Genomic DNA, 7,293 nt, shown 5'->3' with positions numbered 1-7,293 from the left:
TAAGGAAGAGTGTTTTCTCTCTCTCTAAAAGTATAAAATCTAAAAGAGTAAAGAACAAATTAAAGAGACCATTTGTTATTTTGTTCCATAGTATATTTTATCAACTACGGGATATGTATTTTCCTTCCAAATTTATAGCAGATTTTGAAAAAAAGTAAACCTTCTGTGGATTGAATTCTCCATTTGTATTGCAAACCATTTTGGGGGGAAATATTTGTGTCATAGCTGTGGACACAGCAGTCCCTGCACACGTTGCTGTATTAGACTAACATGGGCACTCCATAAGCACCTACCATATTGCACAGTTTCTGACACAGAGCAGGTGCAGGTACTTGAAAAATTGGCAGAAGAACACAGTAGGTCTTGAATCATAATTTGGTGTGCTTTAATACATAAAATGGCATTTTTGTATTAAATTACAACAACAAAAATTTACACTTTGTCTCCATAGTGGAATGCCAGGTTTGTTTGTGATGTTATTTAAGATATTTGATGTATCTAGATACATCTCATTTACAATATGAAGTTCCAATGATTTGTTATAATAATTGGGTCTGTTCTGAGAGAGGATTCATGCATGTGTCCTTATGTTTCTGGAAATGCCCTAGCGGACTATAGCAATAGTGTACCTCTGTGCCTGTCTCCGGTTTCAGAATCCTGGCATTTATTATGGTGAGCACCATCATTACAGGGTAGCAGTGCTCGATGTAGTAAGTTACTTCTTTGTTGTTATTTTATGTAACTGACAAATGTTATTCATTTTTTTTTATTATGTGTTGCAGGTTCAATCCTGAAGTGATTGCTCACATCAAACAGGTATTGATGCAAATGGAACTGCAGCCCTGTTTTTAGGGTAAGTTGTAGTTTTCTTCTCTCCCCTGTGTTCTTCCCCCAGGACCATCTGATAGGTGTTTTCCAAGCATGGGTATGGAGGGAGCAGCGCCTCTGGAGCTTTGTCTTCACTGACAAAAAAAGAAGTGTTTTTACCACGGCATAACTAATGCACATTGGATAGCCTGTAAAAATATAGTGGAGACGAGGCACTTGTAGTGTTTACTGTGTGGTAAATGAGGTGAGGTCAATCATGAACAAGGACTATAATGCTGACTGAATCTTCCTACCTCAATGTAAACACTACAAGTGTCTTATCTCCACATAACATTTTACAGTGATGTAACTATTGCATGTTACTTGTCTTGCTGTAAAAAACCTTAGGTCAGTAAAGACAAAGCCTAGGAGAGTCTCTGACCACAGCAGTTCCAGTCCCCGTTCCTGTCAAATCTGCAACCTGTGAAGCCAGTATTGTTCCTCAGAAAGACAAAGCGGAGAGAGATGAAGAGTCAACATGTGGAGTACAGGATGGTAAGTTTGAGATTCAAATAGTTCAGATAGTGTTTAACAAAACACGTATATTCACAACAGAAAGGTTTACATTCAAACGTAATGGGCATGAATTGCCTTTTTGTTTTGTGTTTGCCTTTGTGTTTGCACAGCATATAGCATAGATGCTATTGTCTCCTACTGGTTTTTCAGAGCCAAGAACAGCTGAGTTAATATCCTTGCTGCTTTTGTCATGCTGAAATATGGAGTGCGAGTGGCGCTCACCAGAGTGCAGAAAGGTTGCTGAAAGGTGGGGCATGACACTGACTGATGGATTATTACCTGACTACTTTACTTGTATGACTTAGTCTTTCCCTCCTGAGAGAGACGGAATGCGCACACACACACACAGGCATGATCTGGGAGCAGTCTGGCCTAGGGGACAGAGCACTGGACTGGGACTTAAGAGACCTGGATTCTATTCCTAGCTCTGTTACTGGCTTACTAGGTGACCTTAGAAAAGTCATGTTCTCTGTGTGCCTCAGTTTCCCCATATGTATAATGGGGATAATATCTCCTTTTGAAAAGCACTTTGAGAGCTAGTGATGAAAAGTGTATATAAGTGCTAGATATTATATTATTTAAAGAGTTTAAGCTCTTTGGGGATTGGACTGTGACTTCCTTTGTGACTGTAGAGCATGTCTAGCACGTTATGGGCCCTATAAGGAACAACAACAAAAAATAATAATGGTGGAGATGGAAGGATGAGCTGTACCAGAAAAGCAGCAACAACTGTTGGTTTTCACCCAAACTAGCAGGATGCACTAGTTAGAGCTAGCCAAAAAAGTGCAGTTTGCCAAAAAAAAAAAAAAACCACCACATTTGGAAGGATTCAAAAACTGTTGGAATGTTAAAATTTCTTAATAAAATTTTCTGAAAAATTTCACTTGGAATAAACCTCACTGTTTTGATTTTTTCCCCTCACTGGAAAAATGGCAAGAAAGTATAAAAATGAGAACGGGGGGGCAGAGCAGAGCTGACTCATCCTTATATTTCATTTGTTAATAAGCATAGTACAAATCTCACAGGCTTCTGGGCCTTCTAGTGTATGTCCACACTGCAGCTGAGAACAAGCCTCCCAGACCTGGTAGACAGGCTGGCACTAGTGGGGCTCGAGCTAAAAAAATAGCACTGTGGACCTTGCAGCCTGGGTGGCAGCTCAAGCTCTCAAGCCCACCCCTGGGTCTGAGTGTGGGTGGCTCATCCGAGTCTCTGACAAAGCTGCATCAACCACTCTGATCTTTTTAGCATGCTAGCTTGAGCTCCGCTCGCATCGATCAGTCTACCCAAGCTAGAAGGCTTGCTCCCAGCTGCAGCATAGACATAGCCCTAGACTCCTCAATGAAGTGTTTTTATTCAGAGGATTTAATTCAGGCTTTTTGGGGAGGCGGTGGTGATGCAAGTTCTTCAGTCCCCGACCAATAAACTTGTAAAAAAACATGAGCCTCCTCTATATTTTCTGTTATATAGGAGAGTAACCAATAGACTATGTACAGAGAGCTGCACCCATATCCTGTATGTTCAAGATGGAGTCTAATGAGCCACACCTGCCACAATGAGCCATCTGTAATTAACCTGCAGCATTGCAACACCTGTTGAGAGATGGGCTCACAGGAGAATCATGACACCCTGCTACACAAGTGTATAAAGTTGTGCATGTGCACTTGGAGGCTAAGCTGAGATGATGGAAAACGAGGTCCAAAATCTTCAAGCAACCTTTAATAAATTCTATGAGTTTCATGATCATCCTTGCCTCCCATACATTCCCTCTCTTAACTTTGTGTCTTTTGGGTATTAATATTGGCCATATTATTGTGTGCATATTTATCATTTAAAAAGCAACACATTCTATGTGGTACACTACATATCATGTAAATACATTTCATATGCACATTGTTTAATTAATTAGTGCTGGAACTAAATTTTTTCTCCCTTCTCCAGCTGCAACTAATGTTTCTGTTATAATTTGGGATTGGATGTTGCGCATGTACATACTACATGAATTTAGTAGTAATTCATGATCTTTATGCCACATGAGCTGGATAAAACAGGATCTCCATATTAACTCTTGAATATGAGAAAAGTTTGTCTTTTGGGTATAGTACCTCCTGAAGGTCTGTATAGAAAATATATATTACATTAACTGCAATGGAATCAAATATAATGTATGTGGTTATACTTTGCAATCACTTTAGATAGACAATTTCAGAATCCCCAGACCATTGTCTATAACTATCATTTAAGTTTTGTCAATGTTTCTGTATATGGCTGACTAGTTTGTTTATACACCTGCCCTTCGCTTCATAATACAATCAATTTGCTTCTCATTTTTTTCTCCTGTAACTAATGACCATAGTTACACTGGTAGGTGCCTGTCTGGCCTTGATAAGTGTAACAAAGAGTAAGATTAAAGTGCTAGATTTTTAAAGATATTTAGACTCTTCAAGATGCAACTAGGCACCAAGTGGGATTTCCAAGAATAAGTAGGCACCTAAGTCCCATTAATCAATTCCCACTAGGCACCTGTCTGCATTTTTAGATACCTAAATATTTTTTAAAATGTATCCCTAAGAATAGGGGCAAGTAAGTGCTGGGTACCTGATGTTGGGGCAAGGAGAAGGCAAAAGGGGTGGCTAAAAGCAAAAGCAAAGACATCTAGAGTGATTACACAGCTACACCAGGAGATTTGCTGGCTGATTAGTCTGTACATGTCTGTCAATGAAAAGGGGTGGGAGTGAAGTTAGTTCTAGACATGTCTTGAGTAGGCAGGTATGACTGATAATCTTTTCTGGTGAGGTCTGGTAGATGATTACAGATCTGGGTCTGTTAGTGCTTTGGAGAAATCTTTGAAAGAAGGCTGTCTGGTATCCTGATATTGAGCTATCCAAATGCAAAGGAACCTATGGGGTAAGGAAATCTGCTTGGGAAGGGGAAGGCTTGTCAACATGTGCAGACTGTCCACATATGCTTGATCCCTCAGTTTTGCCAACTCATGATTTTATTGTGATAATAAATATTTGGTATTTTTCTTAAAGTCCTAGTTCCCAGTCATGCTGTGCAAGAATTTCAGCTTTCCTTTAAAGAACCAACGTTTCTAGCCCTCAAGGTTACAGAAAAAAAAAGCTTGAAAATGTGAGCCTTAAAGGTCCAAAAAACCAGAAAGCAAATAAAAAGATCCCAATATTAATTATAATTTGAAATCTCAGGACTTGTAAGCCAGTCTCAAGGCTTTTGGGGGCTCAGCTCATGATTTTTGAATGTTGAAGGCTGGTAGCAGAGGATGGAAATTCTGTTTAATGAAGGATTTCTAATTTGGCTTCATTCTGAATCTAAGCAAAAACCAAAAACACTGAAGTTCTCAAATGAAAATTCTGGGTGGTGAGAAAAGAAGAAAAAGTTACTTACAAGGTTACTTACAAGGTTAAAGCTGTTAAACACACACATCAATGAGTTACAGTTTTAGGTTCCAAACAGTAACAGAGGCTGCTGTAAGATGCAAACTGTATAAGTCCTCTAAGGCTAACCCAAGCCAAACAGCTGGGGGATCCTTGTTTGCCTAGAAATCTTTACCCCTCAGAGTTCATGCAGCAGAGAGATAGTAATTTCATTTTGACAAAGATTTTTATTCCCTTCCCCCAGAGTTCAAGCTGGCGGGACAAGTGCTTGCCTGTTTATAGTTTCAGAGCAAACACTTTTACAGTTACCAACACATAAATATTACCTTGGAACTGCATAGTCTGATGGAATATGGTGCTGTCAATTTCTCCAATCAACTCTTGTTTGTAATACTAACCCCTACATTTGGCCACAAAATAGCCATTTAGACTGAGTCTGGTGTATGCAGATTACACTATGCTGCTCTTTAATTAACATTCAGGTATGCTTTTAAATATTCTAATGTTACTTACCATCTTCCCACTTCGATAATGTGAGGAAGTGGTCTTATCAATACATATAGTATATATGATTTCCTATGGACTGTGTTCCTATTAATGCATTCCGGCTGGGACAAATGAGAAGACACATTTTAGATCTAAGCAGATGGTTGAACTAACCCAAATCTGCATGCCTGATTTGGGATAACTGTATGTGCTTGTTACATTCACAGGGAATCAGCCTTATAGAGCAGGCATTCTTTGTCTTCACATCCTAGTAAAGGGTTGGATACACATACCCAATTTTTCAAATCAGATTTTTTGACACTGGTTCCAAGGAGAGCTAGAGAATGTATTTGTCTCTATTCATTGCTATGGATCATACTGCTGATACAGCAGGATGGTCAATTACCTTTATCCTGTTAAGCAGGATGTCCACCTGGAAAAAACAATAAGCTAAAACTAGCCTGAAGCAGCTAACTAATCAATTGCCAATCAGAGGTGTGAAACCATTCTGCTGGTTGTTAGACATTAATAATTACAAAATGCATCCTATTCAGTGCACAAACTATCAGCAACTGAAGCCCCCAGGATAAAAGCTTGAGTTTTCTTCTAGTATTTGCAATTAAGATTCCAACTGTGATTAAAATACAAAACAAACTTTCCCTCACAGGGAATGTCAGAGTCCTGGAGGCACTGAAAAACCTATGGCATGCGTACAGGAAAGCAAGAGGAGAGAGAGAGAGAATCTCTACCATCTACTGCACTGTGTCTCCCAATAAAAAGGTGCCAAAATTTCATTCGGCAGTAACAACAAGGGGAGGAGGGAGAGAGGGAGGGGTAAGAAGAAGTAGAAATCCTTAAAACCACAAAGGAGGCAAATGTCAAGTTACTGTAACTTTCAGACCTAACAATTCTGCTAGTGCCCTTGTAATTATTTAAGTGTAATTTGTGTGCGTGTTTGTTTTGAAATAAATATATTCCAGGAGATTATCTGGCATTTACTAGAGGAAAGCATTCCAGTCTCAGGTAATAGTGTATTTTAAAAATTGCCCCAAAAGCATGCATATTATAACCTTGCCAGGATAGAACTATCTAATCTCTTAGGTAAATAAATGTATTTTTCCATAGCTTAGGTCCTGATCCCTCAAACGCTTACACACATGAGTAGTTTCACTGAAATTAAGGCCTGGTGAGGTCTTATTTACTTGTACTTAAGTTCGTAGATTCTGTAGAGAACTAAATTAAAGGCATTTTTAACTGTATGAGCAAAGAATTTTTAAATGAGTGATTGTATAGGCGTGACTGTTCCAAAATAATAGTTCATCATTATATTTCATACGGTTTGAAAACTTTTTTGAAATTGAAAATTTCAGCCATTTTAAACTTTTATTGGAGGCTAAACCTCAAATTTATTTGTAGGCCAAATTTCTACTCAGGCAAATGTTTATAATCAAACTTCTGACCCAGAATTCAGTGCTGGTGTAAACAGATGCAGTTTCTTTGTAGTCAATGGGTCTGATCCTATTTTAGTAAGAGTTGAGAAACTTGGTGTCTCAGAGAAAAATGCTCAATGAAGTTTATAATCAAATGTGCTCATCTTACTGATGAAAATACTCTCTCATGAGTAAGATCAGTAGGATTTGGTTCCAGGGCTGAAATTTGTGCTCTAACCCTAGTTTTCTGAACTTCTAAGGATCAACATCTTACAGAATCAGGTACTTGGTATCATTCCTTCAAGTGCCAAAATGTTTTTGATTAAGAGCTTGATCCTGCAAACACTTTTTTATCCAAGTGTTGTTAGCAGTCCCACTGAAGTCAAACACTGCCCCTGGTATTCAGTTTCAGAGTAGGAGCTGTGTTAGTCTGTATCCGCAAAAAGGACAGGAATACTTGTGGCACCTTAGAGACTAACATATTTATTAGAGCATAAGTTTTCATGGGCGCTAGCTAACTTCATCGGATGCAAGTAGCCCGTGAAAGCTTATGCTCTAATAAATTTGTTAGTCTCTAAGGTGCCACATGTACTCCTGTTCTT

At 38.8% G+C, this 7,293-nt stretch overlaps 1 long non-coding RNA gene across 1 annotated transcript; it reads left to right on the top strand.

Moving 5' to 3' along the window:
• Positions 1–779: 779 nt before the first annotated feature.
• On the top strand, positions 780–3,134 carry LOC142068440 (uncharacterized). The gene is made up of 3 exons (XR_012664272.1): positions 780–853; positions 1,216–1,362; positions 2,851–3,134. It is a non-coding gene; the product is annotated as an uncharacterized LOC142068440 (long non-coding RNA).
• The last annotated feature ends 4,159 nt before the right edge of the window (positions 3,135–7,293 follow it).

Source organism: Caretta caretta, chromosome 11 (genome assembly GCF_965140235.1).
Source record: "Caretta caretta isolate rCarCar2 chromosome 11, rCarCar1.hap1, whole genome shotgun sequence".
Taxonomy (NCBI): Eukaryota; Metazoa; Chordata; order Testudines; family Cheloniidae; genus Caretta; species Caretta caretta.
The sequence above is the reverse complement of the archived record's forward strand: the minus strand, read 5'-3'. Positions and strand labels throughout refer to the sequence as shown.